At 41.0% G+C, this 15,455-nt stretch overlaps 1 protein-coding gene across 1 annotated transcript in view; it reads right to left on the minus strand.

The window, feature by feature from the left end:
* The window catches only part of FRMD7 (FERM domain containing 7), a 57,003-nt gene extending 41,548 nt beyond the window's left edge, over positions 1-15,455 (minus strand). Inside the window, exon 1 of the mRNA XM_028164588.2 lies at positions 15,419-15,455. The gene's annotated coding sequence lies outside the window, so the exon portion shown is untranslated. The remainder of the gene's footprint in view (positions 1-15,418) is intronic.

Consider the following 15,455-nt stretch of genomic DNA (forward strand, 5'->3'; position numbering starts at 1 on the left):
GGGGAGTGTCTTGCCTTTTGGGAAGTCTGAGGTCTTCTGCCAGCGTTCAGTAGGTGTCCTGGAGGAGTTGTTCCACATGTAGATGTATTTGTGGGGAGGAAGGTGGTCTCCACGTCTTACTCTTCTGCCATCTTGAAGATCTCCAGCAGCCATTTTTAAGTGAAGTTTCTTTCACTGTTTTGTTTTTGAACCTTTTCCCTCATTCAGAAATATGCTCATTGAAAATCAGGGTAAAAAAGAAACAAAAAGCAAGAAGAAGAAATAAAGTGCTTGTAATCCCATCCATCAAGAGATGGACAGTATTAAGACCTTAGTGTAAAGCTTTATTCAGGTACAGAATTATTGAGATAATTCTCAATGCACAATCACACTTTTGGGTGACCAATTTTTTAAAAACTTTGTATTGTATTATTAACATTATCATTTGTTACTGTATAGGAAACTATTTTATGGAACACGTAAATTTTTTTCTCCTTTGAGATATTGCAAACAACACTAAGACAGACATCTCAGCACACAAAGATGTACATCCATCTTTGCACACAACCTTAATCATATTCTTAGGATAAGTTTTTCCATAAATTGAATCCCTCAGCTTATTTAGGTTGTATTGCTAGTTGTTTGTCTCATTTTTGTTTGAGATTTTTAATTAAATTCTAAGATGTTTAATTTTTGTGTAAAATTGGAATTAAATACTGAAAGACAAACAAATATTGTGGAAAAGATTCATGACAGTGATGGGCCTTGCTTGGTAAAGCAGTGAAAGGAGTTTCCTACTGGGTATGAGAATTCCTGGGTATGAGGCAGCAGTCTATAGGGGAAAGAGGTGGGACTCTGCAGTCAATATATCTACTTCTAAATCCTGGCTCAAGTACTTGCTTGCAGTTGTATGACCATGGGCTCATAGTTAACCTTGCTGAACCTTAATTTCTTCCTATGAAAAATTCCTTTTATGACTTGGCCCATGCTTATCTTTCCCGTCTCATGGCTGTCTCTCACCTTGCTCGTAGCGCTCTCTGCCCTCAGTTTTAAGATCCAATCAGATTGAGTGTCTCCACTGGCCTTTCCCGATGATTCTACCTTTGCCTGGACCAACCTTCAACTCTGCTCCCTTCTATTCCCCCAACACATCTAAATAATTAGTACTGGTCGTTCGGGCTCAGGTTAGACATCTTCTCCCTCAAAAAAACCTGTCTGACCATCCCCGCAACAAACACACTTCAATCTGGGTTAGGTGTCCCTCTCCTCTTGTGCCATTAAGAAACTCTTTGCCGCTGCATTTGTATAGATCGTGCTGTAGTGTACCTGGTTTTTTACATTCTGATTCTTCCACTAAACTATGCGGTCTTTGAGGTCAGGTACTATTTCTTATTTTTCTCTGTATCCTCATTAGCCAACCCAGTGTATGGGAGCAGTGAGGGCTCATAAGAAGTTGTTAAATGAGTGATGAATGAATGAAGCAGGATAGTAATACCTGTTTAACACACTTATTAACTAATGATTGTATGAAATAATGTAAGTGGAAATTTCTGGAACATAGGCCAGGAAATGGTATCTCATAGCGTTAAAGGCAATTGACAGTAACTTTGTGACAGATCTCGTGAAATCATTTGAAATATTCTGAGTATGAAATTCTGGAGAACCTTTGTCTTTGTTTAAGTCTGTTGAAAGGTGAATTTCGTCATCATAGAAGGAATCTCAGAGGACAAAAGACCTCTTGTTTAAGACAGCTAAGCCCAGCGATTAGTGGTGAGGCGCCTTGCCTAAGTGCTTTCAGGGCCTGGGGTCAGCTAGCCCAGACAGACGCCCCCTCCACCCTAGCTCCACACCTTGGACCCAGAAGAGAAGGAGGAAGTGGGTAAGGGGAAAGACAGGGGATAAAGAAAAGAAGGCTGGAGTAAGATTCTGTGGGGGTAATAATTGTAGCTTTTGCATAGCAGCTGTGTTTAGAACAGGCAAGCTATACATCAGAGAGTTCCACAGCCCCCAGAGAAGAGAAGTGCCCCCCTGAATGCCTGTCACTTTCCATGCTTCCTGAGCTCTGTGGCCTTCAGCAGATCTCCCCTGTGGTGCCTTGCCCTGGCATTTCATTGGCCAATTCCTTCCTACCTCCTGTGGTGTCAATGGTCTGTTCAGGGTGGGTCTCTCAGCAGTAGAACTGGTCTAACCGAATGTCTTTCCGGTTCTCACAGTCTGGCACAACAACAACTGCTTAGTGGCACCCAGTATCACAAAGGCCAGCATCGCTCTCTGCTGCTGGGATAACATGCTCCAGGTCCTTTTAGGAAATTGCTGGGTCAGTCCTGCCACCTCCTGGGTGGTTCTGCCCCTCAAGCCAAGCCCTTCTGACCCCAAGATATTGGACTCAGCTCAGCCAGTTTGAAGAATTTCTGTCTCTAAGTTGCAATTGACAACTTCACTGTCTTAAACCACAAGCTAAGGCTAAGCTCTTATTAGTGTAATATATTTGTATTTGTGACTGGTCAAATAAAGATGCAAATACAGAGTAAATGACATTTAATAGAAAGAGAGAAACTCCTGTAGAATCCAGAGGAATCTTGGCCTCGAGCAAGTTTCACTCTGAGAGAAGCTCTGCAGAGAGCTCTTGCTCCAAGGTAGGGAGCCTCAGCTGGTCCTCCCCAGCACCCAGGCAGCAGGCAGGGCCCTGCACTCTTCTGAAAGGTGAAGGGGTGGCAAGGCCCCAACTAACTGAAACTCTTCACAGAGATTCCCACGAGTGCAGACTTGAACAAACGCCCAACCGCCACCCACCCAGCTCCAAAGACAGATCCCCAATCCCCACCTCCAGCACCTCGAATATTCTTGGCTTCAGGCTCCCTCTTCCTGTCAGCTGTGGGCTTGGGACGAGAAGGGGCAGGAGAGGGGTGGAGTGGGAAGGCTTGAGTCCAGGCCTCTCCTCTGAGCTCAAGCATCAGGAGAGCAGCCTGACAGCCAGGTGACAGCAGATACGGGAGCCCTAGAGGGGTATGAGAAGCAGCACCTAAACCACATTTGGCCCACAGTTCCACCTGGCCCCTGGCCAGACAAAGCACAAGCACTTTCTTTCTTTTTCAGTTCAATTTATTCTCTGAATCAACAAACCTTAGGCTATGAGGGGCAAAGCAAATTCAAGAGTTTAAACAAAGGCATTCATCAGGCAGCTGGGGCCCCCTGCAATGAAAAATAAATCCCTGGCAAAGAAATGGTCAACATTGGCTAGCCTGGGACATTATGACTCCAGGATGATTTTCTCTGATGTGGTTTAGAAGCTCCTTTGCTTGGAGTATTGTACTTTGTACAGGCAGAGGGGTGGGGATGAGCTGATACGGTCAGCCTGTTGGTCAGTCTGTCATCAAACAGTGATTGAGCAACTAGTGTGGGGCAGGCTGCTTGGAACCAGAGGACACGTTATCATGTCCTGGAAAACCAGGAAGCTTAACGACACATTACAGCAATCCCACTCGAGTCACAAGCCCACCACCAAACCAATGACCAGCCAGGGTTTTTTATTTTTTTCTGAAGTGTGAATTTATTCCATAAATGTATGCTTTATATTTAAGTTATATTTCACAATACGAACATAATGCTTTTAAATGCATAGTTTCAAAGAATTCTTTTTTTTAACTTGTTAAAAATTGAAGTATAATTGATTTACAATATTGTGTTAGTTTCAGGTGTACAGCAAAGTGATTCAGTTATACATATACCTATATATGTATATTCTTTTTCAGATTCTTTTCCATTATAGGTTATTACAAGATATTGAATATAGTTCCCTGTGCTTTACAGTAGGTCCTCGTTGTTTATCTATTTTATATATAGTAGTGTGTATATGTTAATCCCAAACTCCTAATTTATCCCTCCCCCCTCCTTTCTCCTTTGGTAACTATAAGTTTGTTTTCTATGTCTGTGAGTTTGTTTCTGTTCAGCCAGGGTTTTGAAACTAGACAGACTGGGGCTTGAACCCCAGCTCACTCATTAACTTAAATAGCAATGTGACCTTGGATAAGTCAACCTCTCTGCACCTTGGTTTACATGCCAGTAAAATAAAGACAAAAATAATGTTCTAGGCCCCATCAGCTTGGAATATTGCTGCTTGGACATAAGTATCAGGATGTGTATCCACCACCTAAATTTGGAGCCAAATTCCACAAGGCATCAATGTAGCAAATACCTTTATAGCACTTGCTAGCACTGTTCTAAGTGTTTTACATATATTAATTCATTTAACCTTTGTCACAATCTTATAGAAGGGGTACTAATATTATTTCCATTTTATAGATGAGAAAGCCCAAGGCACAGACAGGTAATGAAACTACCCTAGATAGTGACACTCATTTGATTTGTGTGAACATTACATGAAGTAGTGCATGCAAAATTCACCTAGAACATAGGCTGTTGACAAATACTATCTATGATTATTAGTCAGTAGTATTGTTGTTATCATTATTATTAACTGTGTTAGTGTTACTATGAGTAGTTACCACAGAGTAATTTAAAATGTAGTTAAACACACTGGCCTAGAGGCCAAGATGGCCGAGTAGAAAGACCCTGAGCTCACCTCCTCTCATGGGCACACCAAAATTACAACTATTTATAGAATAACTATCGATGAAAAAGACTGGAACCTACCAGAAAAGATCTTCTATAACTAGAGGTATAAAGAAGGAACCATAATGAAACAGGTAGGAGGGGTGGAGTCACAGCATAGTCAAGACTAATACCCCTAGGTGGGTGACCCACAAACAAGCGAGTAATTACAATTGCAGAGGTTCTCCCCAAGGATCCAAGGGTCTAAGCCCCACATTGGGCTGCCCAGCCTGGGGTTCCTGTGCCAGGAAGACAAGCCCCCAGAACATTTGGCTTTGAAGGCCAGCAGAGCTTACTTTCACGGGACCCAGGGGCTGTGGGAAATAGAGACTCCACACTTAAAGGGCGCAGACAAAATCTCACATGCTCTGGGACCCAGGGCAGAAGCAGTAATGTGAAAGGAGCCTGGGTCAGACCCACCTGCTGATCTTGGAGAGCCTCCCAGAAAGGAAGGAGGCAACTGGGACTCCCACTGGGGACACAGACCCTGGAAGCAGCCATTTCTGGGAGGTCCTTCTACCACGTGGACACTGGTGCAGGCAAATGCCATTTTGGAATCCTCCCTCTGGCTCGTTAGCCTCAGGACCCAGCCCCGCCCACCCCCACCAACCTGTAGACACCAGTACTACTGGGATGCCTCAGGCCAAACATCTAGCTGGGGAGGGGGGTGGGGACACAGCTCCACCCACCAACAAGCAAGCTGAGACCGCAGCCACCCTTGGACATGGCCCTATCCACCAGAGGGCCCAGGACTCAGCCTCACACACCATTGCACAGGCACTAGACCTGGGACTCTCTGGGCCCTGCAGCCAGAGACGCCAGGACACACATCCACCCACCACTGGGCAGGCACCAGCCCCAGGATATTTGGCTCTGCCCAACAGCAAGCCTGTTCTAGCCTTGGGACCAGCCTCACCCACCAGCAGCAGGCAGACTCCAGCCCCAGGACAACCACAGACCCACAGCCTGCTAACACAGCCCACCTACCAACAGACCAGCACTAGCCCAAGGACCAGATGAGCCCAGACCCCACCTACCAGCAGGCCAACACCAGCTCTGGGACCCCTGGGCCCTGCAGCCAGACCCCTGGATTCAGCTCTGCCTATCGATGGGCCAGCACTAGCCCCAGGACTTGGCTTCACCCTGTGGTTGTCAAGCACCAGCCCTGGGATCTCCTGGACCCTGACTCCAGTGAGCCAGCACTAGCCTTGGTGCCCCAGGGGTTCCACAGACAGCCACTTTGTGACCCAGCCCCACCAACCAGCAGCCAGTAGCCTCCACACAAGGCAAAACCTGGCAACCAACCAGACTTAGGGCCAGCCACACCTACCAGACCACACATTGTAGTCAACCTGCTTCAACAGAAGGACCCACGCAGCCACATAGGGGCACCCCTAGAGCATATAGCTGGTGACTAGAGGGGAGCGCACTGCTCGGATGCATAGGACATCTCCTACAAAAGGTCACTTCTCCAAGATCAGGAAACATAACCAACCTATCAGATACATAGAAATAAAGAGCAAGTTAGGCAAAATGAGGCAACAGAGGAACATATCCCAAATGAAGGAACAAGACAAAACCCCAGAAGAAGAACTAAGTGAAGTGGCGATAGGAAATCTACCCAAGAAAGAGTTCGAGGTAATGATTGTAAAGATGATCAAAGAACTCAGGAGAAAAATGGATGAACATCAAGAAGTTAGGAGTTTTTAATAAAGAGTTAGAAAATGTTAAGAACAACCAAATAGAGATGAATAATATGATAACTGAAATAAAAAATACACTGGAAGGAATCAATAGTAGACTAGATGATACAGAGGAATGGATCAGTGAGCTGGAAGACAGAGTAGTGGAAGTCGCTGAAGCTGAAAAGTAAAAAGAATGAAGAGAAATGAGGACAGTTTAAGAGACCTCTAGAACAACATCAAGTGTACTAACATTTGCATTATAGGGATCCCAGAAGGATAAGAGAGAGAGAAAGAGGCAGAGAACATATTTGAAGATATATTAGCTGAAAACTTCCCTAACCTTGGAAAGGAAACAGGTGTCCAAGACCAGGAAGCACAGAGAGTCCGAAATATATTCAATCCAAAGAGGCCCACACCAAGATATAGTGTGTGCAGATGACATGATACTATACATAGACAATCCTAAAGATGCCACCAAAAAACTACTAGAGCTCATCAATGAATTTGGTAAAGTTGCATTTCTATACATTAACAATGAAGTATTAGAAAGAAAAATTAAGGAAACAATTCCATTTATGATTGCACCAAAACAACAAACTTACCTAAGGAGGTAAAAGACCTATTCTTAGAAAACTATAAGACACTGATGAAAGAAATTGAAGACCACACAAACAGATGGAAAGATATACCATGTTCTTGGATTGGAAGAGTTAATATTGTTAAAATGACCATACTACCCAAGGCAACCTACAGATACAATGCAACCCCTATCAAAATACTAATAGCATTTTTCACAGAACTAGAACAAATAATTTTAAAATTTGTATGGAAACACAAAAACCCCAAATAGCCAAAATCTTGAGAAAGAAGAACAGAGCTGGAAGTATCATGCTCCCTGACTTCAGACTACACTACAAAGCTACAGTAATCAAAACAGTATGCAACTGGCACAAAAACAGACATATAGATCAATGGGACAGAATAGAGAGCCCAGAAATAAATCCACACACTTTTGGTCAATTAATCTATGACAAAGGAGGCAAGAATATACAATGGAGAAAAGACAGTCTCTTCAATAAGTGGTGCTGGGAAAACTGAACAGCTACATGAAAAAGAATGAAGTTAGAACATTCTCTAAGACCATATACAAAATAAACTCATAATGGAGTAAAGATCTAAATGTAAGACTGGAAACCATAAAACTCCTAGAAGAAAACATAGGCAGAACAGTCTTTGACATAAATTGTAGCAATATTTTTTTTGGATCTGTCTCCTAAGGCAAAGGAAACAAAATAAAAAATAAACAAGTGGGACCTAATTAAACTTAAAAGCTTTTGCACAGCAAAGGAAACCATGGACAAAATGAAAAGTCAGCCTGCTGAATGGGAGAAAATATTTGCAAATGATTTGACCAATAAGGGGTTAATATCCAAAATATATGAGCAGCTCATACAACTCACTATCAATCAAACAAACAACCCAATTAAAAAATGATCAGAAGACCTGAATAGACATTTTTCCAAAGAAGACATAAAGATGGCCAACAGGCATGTGAAAAGATGCTCAACATTGTTAATCATCAGGGAAATGCTAATCAAAACAACAATGAGATATACTGACAGAGAAAGACAAATATCATATGACATCACTTATATGTGGAATGTAAAGAAATGATGCAAATGAACTTATTTATAAAACAGAAACAGACTTACAGACATAGGAAACAAACTTATGGTTACCAAAGGGGATAGCAGGGGTGAGGCGGGGGAGAGAGATAAATTAGGAGTTTGGGATTAACATATACACACTACTATATATAAAATAGGTAAACAACAAGGACCTACTTATAGCACAGGAAACTATAGTCAATATCTTATAATAACCTATAATGCAAAAGAATCTGAAAAAGAATATGTGTGTGCGTGTGTGTGTAACTGAATCACTTTGCTGTACACTTGAAACTAACACATTGTAAGTCAACTACACTTCAATAAAAAATATTTTAAAAAACAATGCTATATCACCTCACACCTGTCAGAATGGCTGTCACCAAAAAGAACACAAATAAACATGGGCGAAGATGTAGAGAAAAGGGAACCCTTGAACACTGTTGGTGGGAATGTAAATTGGTGCAGCCGCTATGAGAAACACTATGGAGTTTTCTCAAAAAACTAAAAATAAAACTACCACATGATCCAGCAATTCCACTCCTGGGTATACATCCAAAGAAAACAAAAATACTAATTTGAAAGGATACATGCACCCCAATGTTCATAGGAGCATTATTTACAATAGCCAAGACATGGAAGCAACCTAAGTGTCCATTAACAGATGAATGGATAAAGAAGATGTGATATATATATTGATTGACCTGGAGGGTATTATGCTTAGTGAAATAAGTCAGATGGAGAAAGACAAATACTATATGATATCACTTATATGTGTGGAATCTAAAAAAGAAAACAAACTAGTGAATATAACAAAAGAGATACAGACTCACAGATTTAGAGAACAAACTAGTGGTTTTCAGTGGGGAGAGGGAAAAGGTGAGGGGCAAGATGGGGGTAGGGGATTAAGAGGTATAAACTACTATGTATAAAATAAATAAGCTACAAGGATATATTGTACAGCACAGGGAATATAGCCAATATTTTATAATAACTACAAATGGAGTATAATCTATAAAAATTGTGAATCACTATGTTGTACACCTTAAACTAATATAATATTGTAAATCAACTATGCCTCAATTTAAAAGAAAAGTATACCTCAATTTTTTTTAAAGTATCAAGTTAAAAAAATTGTAAATTAAATGTCGTTAAAGATAAAGGGTTTGGCTGTTTCCATCTGCTTCCTTAAAGGAAGCCCACCATTATTTTAGGTAACTCTAGACAGTTATTATGGACCCTCTCAGGATTAATGACTCCAGGGGGGAAGAGCAAATCCCCTGGGGCTGCTGACTAAGCAAAGGGCAAGCCGCTCAGAAAAGCAGGATGAACTAACCCCAGGAAGCCCCAGAGGAAGAGCAAATAGGGGGAAACACAGCTCTGTTTTGCTTGGAGGTGGGCTGCAACATCAAGTGTTACCAAAAGAAACTTCAAGTTGAGGGTGAAAGACTGTTCTCTGTTGGTTTGCAAAGTATAGAAATAAAGAGGTCTCTAAGCAAGGGAGAGGGGAATTAACATGCTTTGAGCACATTCTTTACATCAGGAACCTTACCTCTGGTATTTCATTCATCTTTACAATGATTTCATGAGGTAAGTGCTATGATTATTGCAATTTTAGTGATAAGCGCACAGGCTCAGAGAGGTGAAGTGACTCACATAATGTTCCACACCTCAAAATTGTTAGAGCTGGCAAGATATGGAAAGAACCTAAACGGCCATTAACAGATGAATGGATAAAGAAGATGTGGTATATATAGACAATGGAATATTACCCAGCCATAAAAAAGAATGAAATAATGCCATTTACAGCAACATGGATGGACCTAGAGATTATCATACTAAGCGAAGTAAGTCAGACAGAGAAAGACAAATACCATATGATATTACCTATATGTGGAATCTAAAATATGACACAAATGACCATATGTACGAAACAGAAACAGACTCACAGACATAGAAAACAGACTTGTGGTTGCCAAGCGGGAAGGGAGGTTGGGGAGGGGTGGATTGGGAGTTTGTGATTAGCAGATGCAAACTGTTATATATAGGATGGATAGATAACAAGGTCCTACTGTATAGTACAGGGAACTATATTCAATATCCTGTGATAAACCATAATGGAAAAGAATATGAAAAAGAATGTATATATGTATAACTGAATCACTTTGCTGTACAGCAGAAATTAACACATTGTAAATCAACTATATTTCAGTAAAATAAAGTTTAAAAAAATTTTTAGAGCAGAGACTAGATCTCAGGTCTACCCAAATCCAGATATATTTCTCTTCCCATATTCCCATCAATAAATCCAAAACAAAGCTCCTTGCCCACCCTAAACTTGCTCCTTTTATTCTGTTTCTCTGTCTTGGTGAATGGAGGCCACCATCCAAACCATTACTTAAGCCAGAAATTTGGATGTCATCTAGACTCCTCAACTCACCTCCTGTATCCAGGCTGACATCAAATGCTTCTAGAAATTCTACCTCGTTAACATCTTTTGTATCCATCCTTTCTTTCTGTCTCCACCATTCTCTATCAGGCTGGAATATTGATGTTTGGGCATATGTGTTAGGATAGAGGCTGGCTCTCTAAAATTGGAGCCACTGAACTTGAAACTATTATTCCAATTCTACCTGGCATCTCCAGCACTTAGAACGCATATTTCATTAAATATTGGATGAGCAAATGAATGTATAAATTAATGAGTTAACGGATGCTAATATCCCCATTTTGAGCTTCTTAAACTCTTTAGTGATTCTCTTATCACCTTCAGGATAAAGCCCAAACTTTATATATATACCACTTGAGCCAAATGATATAACTGCTGACCACCTCTGCTTCAGCTTGAATTCAAGCTACTCTCCATCTTCCTTTCAACACTCCATTCTTCACTCACACTGACCTTTTTTTTTTCCATGAAAGGGCCATGTTCTCTTTTGCACATTGGCCTTCAATCTTTCCCTTGTGTAACCACCATACAACCGCCTTCATCCTACCTTCCACTTTTCACCTCCTTAGCTCCTACTCAGCAACTTAAATGGTATATTATTTGGAAAGTTTTTCCTGACACCCCAAGTCCAAGTTTTTAACATTGATAGAACTAAATCCAAGATAGGTTAAGTGACTTGCCCAAGGCCACACAGCTTGGAAGTAGCAGAGTCAAATTTTTGTCCTGCTTTATCAGACTCCAAATATACATTATATCCTTTATATCACTCCTCACAACTCAGGGAGATAAGGGGTTAAGTGACTGGCCCAAGATCACACACCTAAAATGGTGCAGTTTTTGTAGCCCCAAATCCAGGTACATTTTACTACACCAGAGCAACTCCATTTCACTGGTGTTAGAAGAGTTTTTCTTTATGAAGGGGAGGGGTATCTATTTCGCTATTGACAAAACTACAAAAGATTCCTCATCATTATAAATTGAAAAACCAGCTCTTGGACAAATATCCCAAGGGTAAATACCACTACCAATAAAAAAATCACTAAGCGGTTCTTGGCTTTCTTATTCAGCTTGAATAGTGCTCAGTCCTGGCAATGCTTCCCCTCCGCCTCTTTCAGAAAATGAGGCCTGGTGGCCTTTATGATGGGCTCCCAAGGGAATGGGGTAAGCTGACTCACTGTATTCTCTCACTGGGTAAGCCACTAGGTACTCACTGTGCTGGTCAATACAGTCACTTAGCAATCAGGTATATGTAAGTCTTGAGATGTTCCAAACCTCTTATTTTGACTTTAGCTTCCAAAAACCATCAAAATAAAATGTGCTTTTGGGAATTCACAAACAACAGCTGCTCTTCCCCTTTCACTATGCTTCTACAAAGATAGAACTGCAACAGGCAAGAGGCATATCAGACAGAACTGTGTCAAGTATGGTGATGGGATTATTGTTTTGAAAACTCTCCATCTAAACCTCAGAGAAGCAAACAGGTCAGGCTTAAAAGGAGGTCACCCTCCAAGGATGCTCATTATTTCTACTGGTATCTGTGGGTATTGGGAGGGTTCCTAGTAAAGCTAGAAACCTGACCTTCTCTATTTTTTCTGAGTGCTCAAAAGCCTTAGCTTTGGTCTTATTCTCCTTTCTTCTATCCAGAAAAGTCCCGGTCCCCATGTTGAAGAGGCAAAACTAAAACACTAAAATCTTCAATTTTTTTTTTTTTTTTTTTGGCCATGCCACGCAGCTTGTGGGATCTTAGTTCCCCAACCAGGGATCAAATCCATGTCCCCTGCAGTGGAAGCATGGAGTTCTAACCACTGAACCGCCAGGGAATTTTCAATTATCTTTAAAATCATTACCTTATTCCATTTCTCCTCCTGCTTACCCACTCCCATCATCATTCTGGAGAGTCCTACCAAGTGCAACACTAGAGATGCTGTTGATATTTAACAGTGATCAATTTCATCAAATAACTTGACTTGAAAAGTAAGATGAGGTTTTTACCGCATACATTTTCTTCATTGGATTAAACTTTAGTGGGCATATTCCAGCAATCCTGGAGTCCCATATCTGTCCTGCATCCCCAAAGACTCTTGGAAATTCAGAAAGGAAAAGTTTGACTAATATTCTCAGAGAGTTCATATATAAATATCAGCACCCCGTATCTCAGATTACAGATATGCAAAGAAGCTTCAAAAAACCAGGACATTTCAGGGGTCAGACGCTCTTCTCAGTAATCTAACTGAAGGCATTAACAAATTAAAGACATGTCAATCACAAAGGGAGTTTGTCAACCATGCAATGAGAGGAAAAGGAATCACTGAAGCCCAAGTTGGCAGCTCCCAGCCAGCACTGCCCAGGCGAGAGTGTTCCCTTGCTCAAGAACTTTACTTACCCATATGGTAGAGTCGACTGTGCCCGGAACAGGGCCTGGAACATACTAGGATCTCAATAATAATTTGTTAATGAAATGACTAAATGAATGAATAAGTGACTAAAAGGTGTCAATGACAGGGCCTTTGTGGAGACGGATGCATTATCAGGCCATCCAGTACTAGGATCATAAATCTAATTCCCTTAAATCTGATTCTTCTGCCCTTTGGCATATTATGTAACTGATGAGAGAACCCTAGTGTTCCCAATCCCGCTGTAAATGGTAACACTGGCCTCCTGATTTTAAAATATCAGTTTCTGACTTCAGATTTGTGGAGTGCTGACAAATCAGGCTTTTGAGTCTGTAGTCCTGAGCCAGATCTTGGACACCAGCAAACTCACTAAGATAATGCTACTGGGGGTGGAATAAAGGGTTCTGGATGTCAATTAGCCTAATCCAGGTGACATTATTCTATCTGATCAGTGTCATTTTCATATTTCTACTACTGTACTTTCTGTAAAAACAACACTAATGCCCAAGATGCCATTATTTCCCCCCATGCAACCAATTATTTTCTTAAATCTTATCTTGAAGAACAATTGTCCCTGGGACTGATCCATGCCTCTTGAGACTTCTGCTAATTGGTTCATAACAGTCATTGAAGCCTTACTGTATGCCAAATTCTATGCCCTTTGAGGGCCACAGAAACTAATGTGCAGTGGCAATATTACAGGACTAGGCAGCTACTGACAGATGAGTCTTCGGATATAATTGTACATAGGGTCGTGGGAAGAGTCCTGGATTGGAAGTCCCAGCTCTGCATTCATCTTTTCCCTACTTTCACTCACAGGGTGGAATGGAGGATCAAATGAACTAATGGATGTGAAATTGCTTTTTAAATTTTAGTGTTGCCCATTGGCGACCCTCTACTACTACTATCATCATCATCATCTTCATCATCATTTTCATTATCATTATCATCATCATGATTATCAGTCTACTACTGTTAAGGAGAGAAGATACTGTTAGATGGCTGTATGCTAACTTAAGGTTCCATTTCCCTCAAGACTAAGCTGCCCATGGGACCACAGTTAGTGCTACCGCCACTCTCGGTAACGCCACGATTGCTACTTACAGAGCAGCCCTCCACAGAGCAAACGGGATCAGATGCTGTGACACCCAAATTGCTGGGTATCAAGTCTCTCCCATTATCTTCCCAAGGAACACGGTGTGTTGCACTGGAAGGAGACAGTCTGACTTAAAGCCAAATCATGCTGGCTTCAAGTTGCTAGAATCGGCTCCTCGGAAGGTGAATTTTGTGAAGCTAGGGTACTGTGCCTCTCACCCACCCCCCCATTTAATTGGATCTGTATTTGAGCTGTACATTCAGAAAGCTCTTCTGTCACTTTTTGTCAAAGATTTCTCTTTGAGTAGCTTGAAATATCTATTAAACATTTAGCCTAAAGCAGTGTCTTTTGAATCCCCAGCTCACTAATTCAGGTACTGGAGCACTGCAAGCGTACACCACCAGCCTGCAAATGGATAAACTACTCAAAAGACATTTTCCACCCCTTAAATACAGTTCCAAGAAAGAATAGGAAATGCCTCATACCTCTAATGGAAGCTATTTGCTACAAAAACAAATCATCAGGTCCGTGGAGCTAGAAATGCCTTTTGCAAATAAAAGTGAAAGGAAGAGACAGCAAAACAGCAGCGGAAACCGTGCAGTCATCACCCACAAAGCACATGATTCAAATAAAAATGAAATACTTATTTGAAAAACGGGTTACCTACACACCCAACAGCGGTTGTCAGTTTATGTATAAAAGAAAACAACCAGCATTTTGTATGAATTTCAAAGGAAATGAGCTATTTGTTCCTTGTTAGTAGCTAATGTAAATATCAGAGCAAATAGCATTTTTTTGATTCCAATAAAATTGTAGAACATTTCCAAATGCTTGTACGTAAATCCTGACATCAAAATGTACATCTCTTAAGATACTGAAAGATGAGCCCCAAATGATGTGCTTAATACATTTGTTCTTTCTTGAAGAGATGAGGTATAATTGTAACAATCATCTTGTAGCTAGGAATTATATGAAGAACCCTGAACTATAAGTACTAAATCAAACTAAATAGTCTCTTATCCTATTTTTCTCTCTTATACTTGTCATTACTTCCTGAAGTTCTCATTACAACTGCATAATTCTACCCACCGCCCTCCACCCTCCGAAACCCCATAGGTTTTCTTCAGAAAAGGAGGGTAGCTTTCCCCTTCTCCTTTCCCTCAGAACCACAGTTTTCTCCCCACAAATATTCATGGGGTGAGACTCACAGACAAATTATTTCAATGAGCAATAATACCTTTTTGGGTAGGACAACTAAGTTATTTCTGCTTTGTCTTCTTACATATATTTAGCGTATCTTTAAGACTTGCTGCTGTTATCCCTTGAGAAAAGAGAACCTGTTCTAGAAGAAAGGTTAGTGGGAAAGCATGAGCTACATTGTGATATTAAATACAGATTTCTTTTTCCAAAGCTAAAACCCACAGTCCTCCTTCGTTCGGTCCTAAAGAAGACATAACATCTCCAGCTAATGGGCTGTCCACAAATGACCATTATTGAATGAATAATAAAGGAATAATAGCAATGTGATTTCCACTTACATCAACCACAAAAATCTTCTGGGAATCATCCAAAAAC

Source organism: Balaenoptera acutorostrata, chromosome X (assembly GCF_949987535.1).
Source record: "Balaenoptera acutorostrata chromosome X, mBalAcu1.1, whole genome shotgun sequence".
NCBI lineage: Eukaryota > Metazoa > Chordata > Mammalia > Artiodactyla > Balaenopteridae > Balaenoptera > Balaenoptera acutorostrata.